The following is a 19,608-nucleotide window of genomic DNA, read 5'->3' on the forward strand; positions in this document are numbered from 1 at the left end:
TATATTACAATTAAAAGGGTAAAGGATTATCAATTTATTAATTTATTAATAAATTAATAATTAATAATTTTTACCAAGCCCTTCGGTATGTAAACACCATTATCGGTGAAGAACTTATTTAACAGTTCTTATACATTTATAAACATAATTAAGGGATCAGCAACAGTTGCTTCACCACATACCGAAGTTCAGAAATAGCAGCTAAAGTGCTGAAACTCCAACAGATAGCATTACTTGTATATATATATATATATATATATATATATATATATATATATACACACATATTTCTGTGTTGGTGTTACAGCGTTTCCACATATGAACTTGTATGTCTGTCAGTATGTATGTATGTATGTATATGTGTGTGCTTGTGTGGGGGGGTGCGTGTGTGTGTGTGTGTGTGTGTGTGTGTGTGAGTGTGTGCGCGCGCGCGCTCTTTGTTCACATAATTTCACACATCAACCATTTCCATTCTTTTGCTAACTATTTGAGCGAAAAAATTTTTTTACAGAGAGAAAGGAAACTATGAGAAAACTATGTGGAAAATTCAAAGTAGGAGACGGTGGAGGAAGATAAAAGCAGGATATACAAAAAATTGAGCCATTAGATATAAAATCATACATGGAGTAGAAAACGTGTGTGAAGGGAAAAAACAGGGGAAGTTGGAGATCATCAGAGCTAAGCTGACGTCTTGAATGGACGTTTGAAGTCCTTCAGCCTGTGAGAAAATATTTCCGTGTAATATATGTGTGTGTATGTGTGTGGGGTTTGGTGTCTGTGTGTGTGTGTGTGTGTGTGTCTGTGTGTGTCAATGTGTGTATTCTGTTCTACTATACCTTCGGGCCGACCAAAGCATTTTGAGTGTATATATGTGTATATATATATATATATGTGTGTGTATATATGTGTGTCTTTGTGTTTCTGTATATATGTGTGTCTTTGTGTTTGTGTGTGCGTTAGGTTAGGTTTGCATAAATATATCGTTTGGCTAACCTCGCAAGGGCCACACTCTTGAAATCGGTTGTACACATATGTATAGATAGATACATTGATAGATAGACAGACAGGCAGAAAGACAGACAGATAGAAAGACAGAGATACAGACAGACAGACAGACAGATAGACAGACAGATAGATAGATAGATAGATAGATAGATAGATAGATAGATAGATAGATAGATAGATAGATAAATTTCCTTATTAGCCACACAGGGCCGAACACAGAAGGGACAAAATACAATATAGAGCTTTTCTTTTCGAAAATAGAAAAAAAAGGAGAAAAATTAAATTCCGATCAAAAGGGATCGTGTATCACAGAAAATAATAAAAATGTATAAAGCAAGATTAGGTTTATCCGTGGAAAGAAAAGTCTACGGTAGCCTCAGGCAGAGAGGGAGTAAACACATGACAGCAAAGTGCTCTGTCTCTATCTATCTCTCTCTCTCTCTCTCTCTCTCTCTCTCTCTCTCTCTCTCTCTCTCTCTCTCTTTCTTTCTTTTCGATTTACAGGATCATGCTCAAAGTGGTTTCGTCACTCGCACGTACCATCTTTGCTACATTCACCCATCTTTTATTGAAACTTTCACGAGACAAAACTTGCCTCTCTATTCTCACCTCCACCCGACCTTTTATGGATAGCTTCCTCTCGGCCCATTGCTGGGAGAGAGTGGCCACCCTAGTCGTTATCTCGCCCCAGTTCTTCTCCATTTGAAGGTCCGGAACGAACCAGACTCCGAGCAATTTAGCCGGTCCGTTGGTCCAGCATCCCACGATGGAGTCGCTGTTGGACGGCATAGGCTTGCTTCTCCAGATGCCGAGCTGCAAGCCCACTGACTTTTCCCGGTTAATTTTTGCTCCCGTTACTGCATAGTATTCTTTTAGTGTCTCGCCGACCAAGTCGATATGCCTGTGGCTCGACACTATGACGGTGACGGCGTCCGCGTATGCAGACACACTCCTTCCGCATCCCAGCTCTCGCGAGATGCCTCTCAGCGTCGCCAGCTTCCGCAGTAGTGGCTCAATAGTCAATACGTACGAAGCGATGAGCAGGGGCATCCTTGACGAACTGAACGCATAATGTTGAATGGTCTGGACAGATGACCATTTAAGCGAACTACCGAGCGGTTGCCGCTGTATAAAGCAGCGATCCAACCACGGAAGATGGGACCGAAACCAGCCGCTCTAAGGACAGCCTCCAAGTAGTGATGGTCTACCCTATCGAAAGCTTTTGATTGAAATAAATTGATCAGCGCCCCACCCATGCCAGGTTCCTTAACTACCCTGTCTATGATGTAGCGCATCAGATGGAGGTTGTCATGTATACTTCTACCCGGCACGGCGCCCGTTTGCGCTTTGTCGACCAGTTTCTCGATGACAAGCGCCAACCTCTCGACTAACACCTTGGCCAAAATTTTCAAATCTACGTTGAGCAGAGTGATGGGTCTGAAGTTATTTATGACGTTCCCCTTATTTGGATCTTTCTTTAGCAGTGGCACCGCTCCTAGCTTTACAGTGACGGGGATGCTCCCATTTTGCTGCCAGTTGCCCAAGGCTATAGTAGAATACAGAAGATGGAGATGCTACGCAGTGGGGACGAACTCTGAAATATATGGTTGGGAAGCAAACTTCTTACCATACTACAACTCCTAATGTATATATATATATATATATATATATATATATATATATAGAGAGAGAGAGAGAGAGAGATACATACATACATACATACATACATACATACATACATACATACATACATATATATATATATATGTGTGTGTGTGTGTGTGTGTGTGTGTGTGTGTGTGTGTGTGTGTGTGTGTGTATATATATATATATATATATAATGAAATAAAAAAGGAAGAAAGAAAGAAATTAAATTAAAGAAAAAGAATAAAAGAAGCTAGCATAGGTTTATATAGGGGCGATTGCCTGGGAGTAGTACGCAATAAAAACGGACATGATACGGATAGAACAATGAAATAATTATGCAAAATATTTAGCCAATTTGGCTTAAGAACCACAATTAGTACAAACCTTAAAGAAGTCAACTGCCTCGACATTAACATGAATCTTAACACAGGAAAATTTAAACCCTACCACAAACAAAGCGAGGAAGCCTCGTACATAGACATAGGTTCCAACCACCCACCAGCTGTAATGAAATAAATGGTTAACAACATTAACAGGCGTGTCTCCAATTAATCTGTTGACTTTTGAAAAAGCAGCTCCATATTATAATGCCGCATTAGAAAGGTCTAACTTCAAGAATAGCATTTACTGCATTGAACCAAATGTAAATAGACTAAGAAGACGCAGACAGAAGAAAACTTTATAGTTCAACCCACCTTATAGCATGAATGTAGCTACTAACATAGCTAGGAAATTCTTAGAACTAATAGACAACCACTTTTCACATTCACACAAATACCACAAGAACTTTAACAGAAATTCAGTTAAAGTTAGCTATAGTTGCCTCCCCAATATAGGGTCAATAACATTCAATCAAACTATCTATGTATCTATCAATCTATCTGCCTGGCTACATTGTATTTGTCCCATCTTCGTTGAGCCCTGTGTGGCTAATAAAAGAAATGTATCTGCCTGTCTGTGTATCTATCGCTCTGTCTGTCAAGCAAACTACATTTCTATCTATGAAGCTAGGTATGTATGTATATATATTTATCTATATAACCAACTATCAAGTGAAGCACACAGTTTTTATAAAGGTGCGTTTTGATCCTTAATAACGGTGTTTTTTGCCCTTATCAACATTGTTTTTGTCTTAAACAATGTATTTTGAGATTTTTTAAACGAAACTTTTTTATCTTAATTCAAGAGACTAAATATATACAATATATCGCACACAATAAAGACGATCTTTGAGACTCGGTTATAACAATAGTTCTCTGTTATTTTTATTACAGTCACACATATATAGAACTAATTTCTTCAAGTTTCCTTAACCCCCATCTTATATTTCCTATTTGTTTAATAAACAAATAACACGTAACACACAACATTTTCGCTTAATGGACTGCTGTTAAGATAATTTCTTACACATGCAATAAATATGTTCTGTTACCATGGACGGCTGGATACGTTTTACTCCTGTTATTTTATATATTTTTATTGTTAATATTTTTTCCCATTATTTCTATATGTTTCTCGAAAAGTGCTTAAATAAAATCTTTATGAAACTATATTTATATTTTGTATAATGGGTTTATGTTATAAAATAAGTTATCGCATATGATTACCGATTTGTTTTCTGTGGCTGACCGAATAAGTTTATAAAAACATCACTCTTTCGTTTTATAACTTTTCAGAGAAACGTTTGCTTGAGATGTGTTTGACAATATTCTTTTGTATTATTGAATTCTAATATTAACACAAGTCCTCGGCATTTTTGTGGTGGACGTAGATCAAAATCATGCCAGCTATTTACAAACCCGTCTTTTTCAGGCTCTCCAGGTCTACATAACATCAAATATGTGTATACCCTTCTTAGCTCAAGACTGTCGAGGTTTCATTTCAGAAAGATCTGGATATTTCCGCCTGCACGTCGTGCAATCGCGTCGGAGCCTTAGACGTTAACTCGTTCTTGTGGGTTGCTGTCAGTTTAGCAGCGTTACGATATTTGACCGTATGCTAAGGTAGTAGTAGTAGTAGTAGTAGTAGTAGTAGTAGTAGTAGTAGTAGTAGTAGTAGTTGCTGTTGTTGTTGCTGTTGTTGTTGTTGTTGTTGTCGTAGCGGTGATGATGGTGGTAGTAGTGGTGGTAGTTCTATTTGTAGCTGGTTTTGTTTACATTGTAGCAACTGAAATCATAGTTGTAGAAGTAGTAGCAATATTGGTGGAAGCGGCAGCAGCAGTAGTAGTAGTAGTAGTAGTAGTAGTAGTAGTAGTAGTGGCGGGGGGTGTCTTTGTTTTTATGTAGTAGTAGTAGTAGTAGTAGTAGTAGTAGTAGTAGTAGTAGTAGTGGCGGGGGGTGTTTTTGTTTTTATGTAGTAGTAGTAGTAGTAGTAGTAGTAGTAGTAGTAGTAGTAGTGGCGGGGGGGGGGGGGTTTATGTAGTAGTAGTAGTAGTAGTAGTAGTAGTAGGCATTGTTATTGCAGCGTTGTGTTGCTGAAGTGTCATGTACTTGAGGAATAAGATATACCATGGCTACCCTCTTGAGTAGGGAACGAAAGTGCTGGAGTGTGTGTAGTGTACTAGTGTATGGTGTGTGTGCGTGAGTTGTGTGTGTTTGGTGTGTGTGCGTGCGTATAATACGTGTGAGTGTGATATTTGTGTAAGGTGTGTGTATGGGATAGAGAGAGAGTAAGAAGGAAGAGAGAGAAAGGAGAGAAGGTAAAAGAGAGAAAATAAAGAGAGCGAGAGGGGAAGAGAGAGTGAAAGAAAGAGCGGGGGGGGATTGAAAGAAAGGGACAGAAAGAGAGAGAGAGGGACATACAAAGAGGAGGGAAGAGAGATGAGAGAGAGCGAGAGGAAGAGAAATAATGGAAGAAAAGGAGTGAGAGAAAGAGAGAGAGAGAGAGAGAGCTCGTGAGAGGGGGAAGAATGAAGGAAAGAGAGGGATGGGAAGAATAAGAGGAAAAGAGATATTGAGAGAAAGGGGGAGGTGAAAGAAAGAGAAGGAATAAGAGAGAGAAAAAGAGAGAGTAAGGGAAAGAGCGAGTGATAGAAAGAGAGAGAATCAGAGAAAGAGAGAGAATGAATGGCTTAGAAACAGAAAGAGTAAAGGGGAAGAATGAGCAGAAGAAGAAGAAGAAGAAGAAGAAGAAGAAGAAGAAGAAGAAGAAGTAGAAGAAGAAGAAGAAGAAGAAGAAGAAGAAGAAGAAGAAGAAGAAGAAGAAGAAGAAGAAGGAGGAGGAGAAGAAGAAGAAGAAGAAGAAGAAGAAGAAGAAGAAGAAGAAGAAGAAGAAGAAGAAGAAGAAGAAGAAGAAGAAGAAGAAGAAAAAGAAGAAGAAGAAGAAAGAGATAATGAATATTCGTAAATTTTTGTAATTCCGTTAATTATGTTTTCAAGACTATAGAGCGAAGTTTGAAGGAGATTTGGCTGGTATTTCTAGTAGATCGTGTGACCATGGGTTATAAGAGAGGGGGAGAGAGAGAGGGAGAGAGGGAGAGAGAGAGGGAGAGAGGGAGAGAGAGAGGGAGAGAGGGAGAGAGAGAGGGAGAGAGGGAGAGAGAGAGGGAGAGAGGGAGAGAGAGACTGTGACCTTCTTGCCGTTTCTGTTCGAATTAGTGATGCAAAATGGATTGAAAATGGTTTATATCAACAACTGAAATCATTTGAAAACTTATCTTGCTGGGATTGGAATCTCTTTTCTGTTCAGTAAGAAAAGAAAACAGCCCTGAAATGGTTATTAAAACAAGGAGATAAAGTTTCATTTGTGCGTTTAATTCGCAAGTTTCTCGGTAGGGGATTCTATAATGAAATAAATTACAGTTCTACGTTTTGGGAGCGTGGTGGTCATTCTGCCAAATAAAATACGTTCGTTGATTGTAGTTTACTTCCTGAATTAGTCAATTATTGGTTTTAAGCAAATGAGACTGCAGCTGCAACTGCACAAACATGGCTATATGTCAATGCTCGTAAGACCAAATACAGGGGTTATAATGTAACAGGTGGTGTCTGTACCTTGAATGGACCCAATCTAATGATGGTTGATGACTTACCTACATGAGAAGTAACATTGTTTCGAATGAAAAGGATGTCCAGGTAAAGATTGCAAAGGGAGGGAATGCCTAGACATACTGTTGGCGAATTTCAGAAAGTATGGATGTTTTGAAGAGTGTAGTGTCCCGACAGCTAACGACTAAAGCGGGCGGTTTATTCAGAATTATATGGAAGTCCTCCTTTCCGGACTATATGAAGAAAGATTCCTTCAAAGCAGCTGTAGAATCAATATTTTTCTAAGGCTTTTCATCATTAGCATTGATTAAGACTTAAGCAGAAGCTTTGCGGTGCGTGCACAGAATTGCTTCGTGCAGTTCTTAATCTGTTTTGGCAGCAACACCCTACAAAACAGAGACGTAATGGCACTCTTCTTACCATAACTTCGGTAACCAGAACAAATCCTGCAAGAGACTGCTGGAGAAACGAGGACAAAATATCCAGCGATCCCCTTTTCTGGAAACAGTACCTAGACTTCATTATATAGAATACCACTCATTTGCCTTAAGTCAATAGATTGTGGTTTAATTAAATTACTCAACCTGCTATTTGTAGCAGGTCAACCAATCGCTTAGAAGCTCTTTTGTTGTTACAGTGTTGACACTGCTGTTGTTGTTAAACCCTTGGTCAGCCCTGCTAGAATGGAACTATAATTACACGTATCAGCAGATCAAGAAGAACATATATCGATCAACTAGTGGAAGACACCGGGTATCAAGCTGAAAATATGAAGACTGTTATGGAAGATCATCTAGCATGGAAGAGTTGCATTGATTTGGGTAAGTTGCCCGACCGGATATATAGGGTTTTATAAGTTATTCAATTATTGATTGGATTAACCTTCTCAATGTCCTCTACTTCTACAATTCTGTTGCTGAAAATAGTAGAATGACCTTCCCAACAAGAAGCAATGTTAAATTCAAGATTTTTTTTTTCTTCTGTAACATATCTAACATTTTTTCCCCTGAAATTTCAATTTCCTCCATGTGTGGAGAAGTGAAACTGAAAGACTTCTTTTGAGAAAAAGAAAACATGTTGAATACTTTAAAGTGAAAGCAGATGATAACAGTTTCCTCCCTCAACTACTCTCTATAAATAGAGGTGAAAAAAATTCATAAAATATCAGACCTCTTTGATTTCCTTTAAACATTTTAAGCCTTGACTTAAAAAAACAAAACATAACCGAACCGGCAGGGAGGAAGCCACTAAGTAGTCATTCAAGCTGCAAGAAATAGCAGCTAAAATCCCTTAACTTATACTCTAACATCCTTGAGAGAAAAAGCGAGACATAATAGAATAATAATGTAGACTTAACTAAATTATATCTGAAAATAAAGATGGGGTGATGTGACAGAAACACCTTTGGTTATAGTTCCATTTTACCAGGGTTGGCCAAGGGCTATACAACAACAATAACAACAATATAACAATAAAGAGGCTTCTAAGTGATTGCTTGACCTGCTAGAAATAGTAGGTTGAGTGATTTAAGCCACAATCTATTGACTTAAGAAAAAGGAATGGCACTTTTCATAATGAAGTCCAAGGTAAACTACGATTATGAAAATGACGGGATAGTCATAGCCTGATTGCCCTTCATCGTGAGAGTACTTGGTGAAGATTGTTCTGGGTTTAAGCAGCAAAAACAGCAATAACACAATAGCAACGACAACAAGAACAATACCAGCAACAACAGAAATAGCTGCAATAAAACAACAGTAGCAGGAACAAGAAGAACAGTAGGAACAACAACAACAACAACAGCAGAAAAAGCAGCAACAACAGAAACGATAACAGCAGCAGCAGCAACCACGAGAGCAAAAGTAACAGCAACAGTTGTTGCTGGCACTCCGTCGCTTACGACGTCGAGGGTCCCAGTTGATCCGATCGACGGAACAGCCTGCTCGTAAAATTAACGTGCAAGTGGCTGAGCACTCCACAGACACGTGTACCCCTTAACGTAGTTCTCGGGGATATTCGGCGTGACACAGAGCGTGACAAGGCTGGCCCTCTTTGAAATACAGGCACAACAGAAACAGGGAGTGCGAGAGAGAGAAAGTTGTGGTGAAAGAGTACAGCAGGGTTCGCCACCATGCCCCTGCCGGAGCCTCGTGGAGCTTTTAGGTGTTTTCGCGCAATAAACACTCACAACGCCCGGTCTGGGAATCGAAACGCGATCCTATGACCGCGAGTCCGCTGCCCTAACCACTGGGCCATTGCTCCTCCACAACGGCAACAGTAGTACCAAAGCAACAACAATGACAACGGTAATAGCAGCAGCAGCAGCGGCAGCAGCAGCAGCAACAAAAACAACAACGAAAAGAATAATGGCAGGAACAACATCGACCACCACAATATCAACAACAATAACAACAACAAAAATGGCTACAAAAAGAATAACAATGCCACGGTAACAATTACGAATGAAAACAAATAGTTTGAGAATTAATATTTCTGTTTCCATACTTCAAAAAACAAGAGCATTTTTTCTAGTTTTATTTCTGTGTTTTATTTTTTAATTTTTCCAAACCTTTATTTGGAAATGAAAAATAAATAATTTTTTCATGAGGAGAATGAAGAAAAAAAAAAACAATTACAATGCAACCGGTAATAAATGGGGGTTTTTTAAATGTGTTGTGACGTTTTTTTTTCCTGTTTTTTTTTGTTTTTTTTTTTAATTTAAAAAAATGTTTTTAATTTATAAGTTGAACAAGCTTTCATGTGTCAAACTGAAAGTTTTGGAGTTGTAAAGACGAAAAGTTGAAGTAGACATCGTTCAAATAATTCATCGTTCAAATAATTCATCGTTCAAATAATTCATCGTCCGCTTAGTCAGCTCACTAAATTTATATAGAGTAAGCAGACTTATAGTGAGTATAGAGTATACATAAAGTGTTTATACAGAGTATAAGATATTCAGTTACTGACAATGATTTCAACAACAGTCGTTGTAACTAGTCGACTAGCCACATCCTCTTAAAATTGATGACCTTGTGCTAATTATTAAATTATACTCCCCAGGATTTTTGTTGTTCAATTTTTCTTGTTAATTGTTATTATTATTCATTGTATACTCGTCGTCGTTTAACACACCACTTGTCCCTTGCATTGTCCCTATTTGTTTTGTGTTCGGCCTGCCTGGCCAAAAAAGAAACCATTATTATTATTATTATTATTATTATTATTATTATTATTATTATTATTATTATTATTATCATTCTCATTACCATCTTCTTTCAATTCTATTTCCATTTCTTGCCGAGTGTCTTCCTGACACCTAGGGCAGAGAAACGTACTTTATACATTGGTGGGCCATTATTATTGTTGTTGTTGTTGCTGTTGTTGTTATTACTTGGTCGTTTTCCATCGCTACGCTGCCGGTAAAAATATTTGTTAATCATGGACGTACCTTCATCAAGTGTTCAAATCGAAAGTCTTTTTTAAAAGTTTATGTCTACGTTACGTTGTCTATATGTCGAAAGACATAAAGAAACACACACACACAAACACACACGTACACACATACACACACACAAACAAACAAACAGCAGGCAGCGGCAAAAATAACTAGACTTTTAGTGTCAGTGCTGCGTTGTGTTGACAGGCTTGCACTTAAAATTCCTGCGTTTTTAATCAAAACTTGTTGGATACTAAGATGACAACACTAACTACTTATCTATCTTTCGCACGCACAGACTCTCTCTCTCTCTCTCTCTCTCTCTCTCTCTCTCTATCTCTCTCTCTCTTTCTCTCTCTCTTTCTCTCTCTCTCTTTCTCTCTCTCTCTCTCTCTCCTCTCTCTCTCTCGTTGTATTTCTCTCTCACCAACAGAAAGAGAGAAAAAAGTGTGTGTGTTTGTAAAAGTAAAGTAAAGGAACAGAACAAAGAGTAGGACAAAGTTACGAAAGAGATACAGAAAAAAAGCAGAAAGTAAGAGTGAGAGGAAGCTTGTACTTAATAGAGAGGAAGAAAGAGTAATAGAGTGATATAGTGAAGTAGAAAGTCTGAGAGAAAGAGAGCGACGAAGAGAATGAAGGATTGTCATAGAAAGTACAAACGAGATATTAATATTATAATACAAAGATTCTTTCGGAGTCATAGAGACTCATTGAGCCGGTTTCCTGGTTTCCAAGATGCATATATTTCGCAGGGTTACTTGTTTTTGCTAGCAGAATGAACTGGAGCAAGATCAAATGAAGTTTTTTGCTGAAGAATACAACACGTCGCTCGGTCCAAGAATCGAAACCACAATTTTACGATCAGGAGCCCAACGCTTTAACCATCGAGTCACGCGCCTCCACAAAACGAGATCTTAGTTGAGTATTAACCAGCAACTTTTCATAGAAATTTTGGTCTCCAAGAGAATCTATAAGTACTAACACTATCTTTAAAATAGCATCTTAACACTATGATGTGTTGTGTTGATTTGTTAGACTTCTGTTGGTATGTGCGTACATACACTGATACAGATAGCTTTCAGAACAAGTTCCATCGATCCATAAGTTTCTTCCATACCGACAACATGACTCACAGGAATGGAAGGTTTTTCATTACCATTATGTAACAACACTGGGTTCTTGAATTCGTTTCTAATGTGTCAACAAAAATACGCTTACAGTAATAAAACTATATATTTTCTTTACATATATGTATATGCACACACAAACACACAAACACACACACACACACACACATATATATATATACGATATTGTGTGTGTGTGTGTCTGTACGTGTCTGTGTGCGTGCGTGCGTGTGTGAAAGCATAGGTCTATCATACCACTTAAAAGTAACTTACTCCCCTTCCCTCTGAACTCTTTAGGCAAAAACCCACTTCTTCCGTTTATTTACTTGGGTTAGAGACTAAGTATCGATAATATACCACGGTTTATTTTTCTTTCTTGTCATTTCCAAATAGAAACGAACATTTGTTTACGCTTTACATTAGTAATCTTATTCCATTATGCAATTGCACAATAACAGACCTACTTTCTCGAGTAAATTGCGTATTTTCCATTTTTTGCATTTTTATATTTTTCGTCTCAAAGCTACCCCTCAAACTCTCCATTTTAGTCTCTCCTCCATTTCCTGTTCCCTCTCTCTTCTTTTTCTCCTTTGCGTTTCTAAGAAAGACTAGACAAGACTTCACTAACTTATTCCCTGTATATCTATATCTCTCCTTCACTGTTTTTCTCACTCTCTCTCTCTCTCTCTCTCTCTCTCTCTCTCTCTCTCTCTTTTTCTCTCTCACTCTCTCTCTCTCTCTCTCTCTCTCTCTCTCTCACTCTCTCTCTCTCTTACGTGCACGCAATCACCCCCTCTGTACTCTCTTTCCTAACTCGCTACTTACCTTTTCTCTCGCATTTCTTTTCCATCGATTTCCAAACACACCTCGCGATCAGTTCAAATTTGAAATTATCATTTGAAATTCTACTGTTACTTAATTACTCGACGCTTTAGAAAGGAACTCTAACTTAGAATGGCTCCGCTTAACATTTGATATATATATATAAGTATAAGGTGTGTTATGGGCATTTATAGAACACGTATCCTATATAAACTCAACAAACAATTAAAGATGAAGAAGTGATGTTAAAATTTTATAAAATTTTAATCCATGCATACGGTCGTTTCAAATGGTAACACCAACATGTAAGAAACATAGAAAAATTAAATTAGTTATAATTATAATTAAATTAAATTAATTACATATTACCATTCTCCTCGGTGCAAAAAGAAGAATACATCAGAAAGGTAGTATCAGAAGAATATTATGTTGTTACAGGAGACGACATGGAGTCTGTGTCACAAAACTCATTCGGATATTCATAAAATGATTATGAAAGATGAAAGATAAAAACATGCTTAGGTAATGTTGAGTCTAGTTGTGTAAGAACTAATACATGTTGGTGTTACCATTTGAAACGATTATATATATATATATATATATATATATATATATATATATATATATATATATATATATATATATATATATATATATATATATATATATATATATATATATATATATATATAATATAATTATAAAATCTGGTAATTAATCATATATTAATTAATATCGATTAATTATCAGGAGGCCAGCACATCTAAAGAATCAAAGAGATTCAGAAATAGTATCTGCAATCTCAGGGGATTAAGGTACATTTAAAAAAAATAACGTTGACCACTAATGTGGACAATTAATGTGCTAGAAATAGATCACAAGATGTGATCTATTTCTAGCACATTAATTGTCCACGTTAGTGGTCAACGTTATATATATATATATATATATATATATATATATATATATATATATATATATATATTTTTATATATATATATATATATATAAGGATTTACTTTTCGTAATGAGATAAAAAACCAAAGCTGTGTATAATATAGAACATTTATAAATAGAAGGTCTTACAGCTGTTTCCAGGATATTTGTTGTAACCCTTCGCCGGAGACGGTGTGAGAGGATGATTAAGCAATAGTCAGTTTAGTTAAGATAGGAAATAGAGAGTGAATGTAGGGATATTGTATTTGTAAATCCATTGTTTAGGCAGAATGGTATACATATTAGATTCCAATACCTTGTGAGTAAAATCCAATTGTCTATAAGATTGGCCATTGCCTTTGTAAATCCATTATGAAGATTCCAATACCCTATACCTGTCTCTCTCTCTCTCTCTCCTCTCTCTCTCTCTCCTCTCTCTCTCTCTCTCTCTCTCTCTCAGCCTGCTTCTCATTCTTCTCTCCCTCTGATTTGCACTTTCTATTTCCTATCTTCAGAATAGGTGTTTAAACGAACAGGCTAGTCAGTTTATTACGTCAGTGGTCACTTTTACAGACGGTGTGAGCTCCACATTCTCTGACAAAACGAGAATTGCTACTTAACTTTTCATTTCTATTAAATTATATAGCTCTTTCGTATTTCATGCTTGCTTGAAAATTATATAATGTCCCTAAGCAATCCAATCAAAATTGCTCAGCGTGCTTAACAAACCCTGACATGTCTGTGCTTGATTGTGTCAGGGGTTAAGAAGAGTGTTTGCCATAACTGTAATATATATATATATATATATATATATATATATATATATGTTCTATTGTGGTGTATGGTGGACGAAAAATGGATTGTCTACAATAACATCAATCGAAAACGATTGCTTTACATTACATCATTTTATTCCCTCTGGAATAATACCAATGTTTCTTTCGAAACATATATCGGAAGTATAAAGATTTGAATAGCACCTGCGTTTAACTCCATTTCTTTATATAATATAATATAATATAATATAATATAATATAATATAAGATATTATATGTGTGTGTGTGTGCGTGTGTGTGTGTGTGTGTGTGCGTGTGTGTGTGTGTGTGTGTGTGTGTGTGTGTGTGTGTAAAGAATTAAAGATAAAATCACTTTAAAGATCTTATCAAGTGGCCAGCGTATATATAGAAAAGTAGTTAAGTCTGTGTCCGGTCATACAGTGACCAATGGTTTCACATTCATTCAGGACTTAACTATTTATAAATACATTACTGTTCCACGCTTTAGAGTGTGCTTTGTTCCCGGATATATATATATATATATATATATATATATATATATATATATATATATATATATATATATATATATATATATATATATATATATATATATATATATATATATATATATATATATGTATGTATATATATATATATATATATATGTATATATATATATATATATATATATATATGTCTGGCTGTACAGCCTTTTTGTTTGTTTATTTCACCGTTTCGTATTTCTCTCTTGTTTTCCGTCCGCCACTATCCGCCACGAAAAAAATTTAAGTTGTGTTCGTGGGAAGAGCCATTTTAACGATGCGTCCTGCTTTAACTCTTCGAAACGCCGGTGTTTTAATGGTGGCAGCTGATGAAGGATATGTTCTCTATGTGGCCTGCTTGTTTGTTGTACCTTGTTTATCATTTTGTCCATGTTCTTTTGCCACATCATGTACCCAGGTATGTATCTATATGTACATGTAGATGAAGGTATGTACATATATGTACATATATATGCATATACTCATATATTGTTTATATATATATATATATATATATATATATATATATATATATATGAATGTATGTATGTATGTATGTATTGGATCATTCTATATATAATGCGGTATTTTCAAATGCATGTTATAAAAGTCGAAGAGGGACGGGATGAACTGCCTGCATCAACTTGCTTAAAACTTGTTTTTATTCTTTGAGCAAGTTTTGAAGAGTGCAGTTCGATTTTAACAGTTTTTTTCTCAAAACTATAATGGGAGTGATAAAGGAGCATATTCGGCATATTTTGCTTTATGAGTTTAATAAAAGCAACAACTCCACGGTAAGTGCGAGAAATATTAATACAGTATATGGGGTTCGCACAATAAGCGTAAGCTAGTATCAACGGTAGTTCCAGAAATTCCGAGCCGGAAACTACAGCCTAGAAGACGAGCCTCGTTCTGGAAGATCTGTAGAGCTCGAAGTGGACGTCCTGCAAATCCTGGGGGAACAAAATCTCATCGTAGCTGTTGAGGAACTAGCAAGAGAAGCTTGGATTTTGTCGTTCAACCATTCATCGACAGCTGCGCTAGAAGAAAAGCAGCCATCTTTGCTTTGAAGACGAAAGGTGTTCTTTCATGAGGATTATACTTGGCCACGTATGAAGATGACATTCCAAAGGCTGGAGCAGTTTGAATGGGAAACGATGACCCACCCACCATATTCGCCAGATATTGCCCCATCTGATTATTATTTATTCGGCAGTTTTCAAAATCATTTGGACGGAAAAAATATAAACTCTGTAGACGAGATCAGAACAATACTGGAATAGTATTTTTCGTCACGGACAAGGAAGTTTTGGAAGAGGTGTGGGGGGGGGGTCTTGCAAATCTACCAGATAGATGGAAGAACATTGTAGAGAATGAAGGAGAGTATATTTTAGATTAAAAAAGAACCTTATTGTAATTTTGAAAAATAAATTAAGTATAAAAAAATCCGCATTATTTATGGGATGACCCAATATATAAGAAAAAAGGGGTTGATAAAGAAATAAACGATTATCATATCAACTTCAGTAACTTACAACTGTTTCCGCTATAAAAGGAAGTGGTCTCATTGTTGAGTGCTTGAGTAGCACCTCATAATATCATCATGCAACTTGACACACATCACACTCACATACATACACACATGCATGGTTACATAGACACAATTACATGGGTACAACTGAGTGCATGTGTGTGTTATTTCTTTACTACCCACAAGGGGCTGTACACAGAGGGGACAAACAAGGACAGACAAACGGATTAAGTTGATTATACCGACCCCAGTACGTAACTGGTACTTATTTAATCGACCCCCGAAAGGATGTAAGGCAAAGTCAACCTCGGCGGAATTTGAACTCAGAACGTAGCGGCAGACGAAATACCACTAAGCATTTCGCCCGGCGTGCTAACGTTTCTGCCAGCTCGCCGCCGTTTGTGTGTGTGTGTGTGTGTGTGTGTGTGTGTGTGTGTGTGTGTGTGTGTGTGTGTGTGTGTGTGTGTGCGTGCAGGTGGAGGTGACGAATTAAAAATGTTTTTCAAACTTACCCAATGAAATTACAGCAATTGTTGGTAAAAGTATTTATCAAAATTCCAAAAACTGGTGTCTGTCTTCTTAGATTTGGTGAATAACAACAATTCACACAAAAAAAAGACCTTCGTGATTGTATGAAAATGTTCTTATCACCCAAAATGCCAACTTTTTTCTCTCTTCTTTTTTTTTAGGTTTGTTTTTATAGGCTGAGAACAGAAGCTGCAAGAATTCAAAACGAACCAGTTCTTATGGGAGCAGATTATTTGATGATGATGATGATAATAATAATAATAAAAATAATAATAATAATAATAATAATAACAATAATAATAATAATAATAATAATAATAATAATAATAATAATAATAATAATAATAGTAATAGTAACTGTACCTCAACTTATAAACTGCGTAATATTTCACAACAAAAATCACTGCAAGAGAGAATTGTTACGTGGCTGCGTGTGTGTTTTCTTTTCTGTCACATGTAATAAAAAGTGGGCCTTTTAGATAATTTGGAATTACATCAACCAATAGTCCAGATTAAAACGTTTGTTTTTCACTATACGTTTTTCAGTGAGTCTTAAGCCGCTTTTATTACAGAATTCGTTTTGGTCCTAAAGATTTCGCTGTCGATCAGATTTCTATTTCTATCTAAATTGCAAGTTTATGCGGTTGTTTTTTTTTTGTTTTGTCTTTGTTTTGTTTTTGTGGGGCTTAGGATTTTCTTTTTTTTTTTGTATTCCACTCAGATTAGATTTTTTCAAAGCATATATTTGTTTTGCTGTCGTGATTTATACAAGTAATACGCAACCTATCCTAGACATCCTAAATGCGCTGGTTATTTGAAAACGTCGGTCTTTTTAACGATCTTTATATCTACATGTCTGTCTGTGTATCTCTCTGTCTATTTATCATTTTATCTATCTATCTATTCATCTACCTTTCTGTCTGTCTGTCTGTCAATCTACCGAGCTGTCTATCTGCTTTTCTGCCGTTTATTTTCCTATCTTATTCTCGTTCGTTCTCTTTATCCCACTTTTTCACTTTTAGTGCATTTATGTCTATCGTGTTCTGCCAACTTTCTTCTTACTAAGGCTACCAGTTTCTTTAAAAACCTTACATCAGCATGAGAACAAATTCTGTTAACAGACCAACTGCTAATTTAAAACTCCTAAACTGGTCACTTTTAATTCTCCAAATGCATTTTACAGTTACATACTTTGTGCTGTTGTTTTTTTTTTCTATCTCTCTCCATCATTTCATCATTATTTTCATTATTATTACTATTATTATTATTTTATCTTTCTACAGTTTAAACAACCAGGAAATAGCAATTAAAACAACCCCAGAACGGCCAAACAACAAATATATGAAAACACATTTCAAAAGAAAAGTAACCAGCGACATCTGGTGACTGGTATGAACAAACAACGAAGTGTCACCTTAGTTGTACCAGACCGCCTCAAGTTTAATCAAACACCTTCTTTATTTTACTCGCTCTTGCTATATTTTATGTTTATTTGATATGTATTTTTTTCATTATTTGCTTTTCTTTTTGGTTGTTTTTCGATTTTTCTCGAAACTCAGCCACAGGAATTAAAGTGCAAAAGTTGACACAAGAATTATCTCAGGAAAGTATATGGTTTCTTTATTGGATACAGGAACCAATACACGAAATACAAAACTGTTTATACAAAATTATTACAAACATGATAGGGTGTACTTATGTTATAAATGGAGGAAGGGCAAAAAACGTAGCAATTTTTTTAAAAAAAACATAAGAGATTTAAAATATATCACGAAAGAAAACAAATGAAAACACCCGCAAAGGGCAAGGACCAACAGTCAGAGCATATCGAGAAATTATATAACTAACAATCCGTTAATAGCGACGGAAGCAGTATTAGTTCAAAATAGCATTTTATATATCGTACTCAACGTAGATGTACTAACACAAAAAAATAATAATAAACAACTCAACTGCTTTTTCGAGGCGAATACTGCAGTTGTGTGACTTTCTACAGAACATCCACGTTATGTAGCACATACACAACGGTATATAACTGAAAATTGTTTACAGAATTATTAATCGGAAATATAATTGACAATTTTAACGCCCCTGCGATCATTTCGACACCTGACGCGTCGTACACACTACAACTGTTCAGACTACGTTGTTTTGATGGAGAGAGCAAGTGGCTAATATGCGTCAGGAACATTTGATCACTAGAAACAATTCGTTTGTGCAGGTCGTTCGGCAAAAAGCTGAACGCTCGTCCGTCGTCTTTGACGGGTGAGTCTATTCTTCTTCTTCTTCTTCTTCTTCTTCTTCTTATTATTATTATTATTATTATTATTATTATTATTATAGCAAAATGTGAAAAAACAGTGAATGTATTTAAAAACTAGACGATGTCGTAGAGTACATAGAAATAAATTAACTAGATTATATTACATGTTATTACCAACTTGAAATTTAACACTCAAAAGTTCTTTAAAATCTAAACAAATAACTATTACAAACCAAAACTGTATAAAACAAAAATATACAGGCACAGACATGGTTATGTAGTAAGAAACTTGTTTCCGAACCACATGGCTCTGGGTTCAGTCTCACTGCGTGGCACCTTGGGCAAGTGTCTTCTGTTATGCCCCCCCCCCCAGCTGATCAAAGCCCTGTGAGTGGATGTGGTACACAGAAACTAAAAGTAACTCATCGTATGCTCCCGTTTCTTCCTTAATTCAATTTTTAGTCCATTATGTTATGTGGTTCGTGCCTGGTGATTATGTTTGAAGTATTTCTCAACATATGAAACTATTAGTAGCATGTAAATCATGTACCGTATCTGTTAAATAATATTTATCTCTCACCAGATAGAGTACTTTTTTTGTTGATCTTACCATCACGAATATATATATATATATATATATATATATATATATATATATATATATATATAATCATGTAGAGAATGGAGAGACAAACACAAGAAGCAGGTCGATTGTGCTAGTTAGCCATTAATTTAATCAATTATGTGGAGGATGCATATAGTGGTATGAGAATAGAGGTAAGGTATAGTGAGTAAGGTATATATTCTCATACCACTATATGCATCCTTTTACATTAGTATATCCCCTATCTTCTATTCCTGCATCTCTCACACCATGCACTTAAACAGACTTCTCAACATTCTGAAGAGATCTGCCAATCAAATTGGCAAATCGAAACGATCGTAAATGTAACATTACATAATCTCCACATAATTGATTAAATTAATGGCTAACTAGCGCAATCGA

General features: G+C 36.0%; 1 protein-coding gene across 1 annotated transcript in view; it reads right to left on the minus strand.

Annotated features, from left to right (window-relative positions):
- LOC106875705 (NAD-capped RNA hydrolase NUDT12) overlaps positions 1-17,804 on the minus strand; it is a 124,335-nt gene extending 106,531 nt beyond the window's left edge. Inside the window, exon 1 of the mRNA XM_089361089.1 lies at positions 16,324-17,804. The gene's annotated coding sequence lies outside the window, so the exon portion shown is untranslated. The remainder of the gene's footprint in view (positions 1-16,323) is intronic.
- Between the last annotated feature and the right edge of the window lie 1,804 nt (positions 17,805-19,608).

The sequence above is a fragment of the Octopus bimaculoides genome, chromosome 12, assembly GCF_046866305.1.
Source record: "Octopus bimaculoides isolate indiv1 chromosome 12, ASM4686630v1, whole genome shotgun sequence".
NCBI classification, from domain to species: Eukaryota; Metazoa; Mollusca; class Cephalopoda; order Octopoda; family Octopodidae; genus Octopus; species Octopus bimaculoides.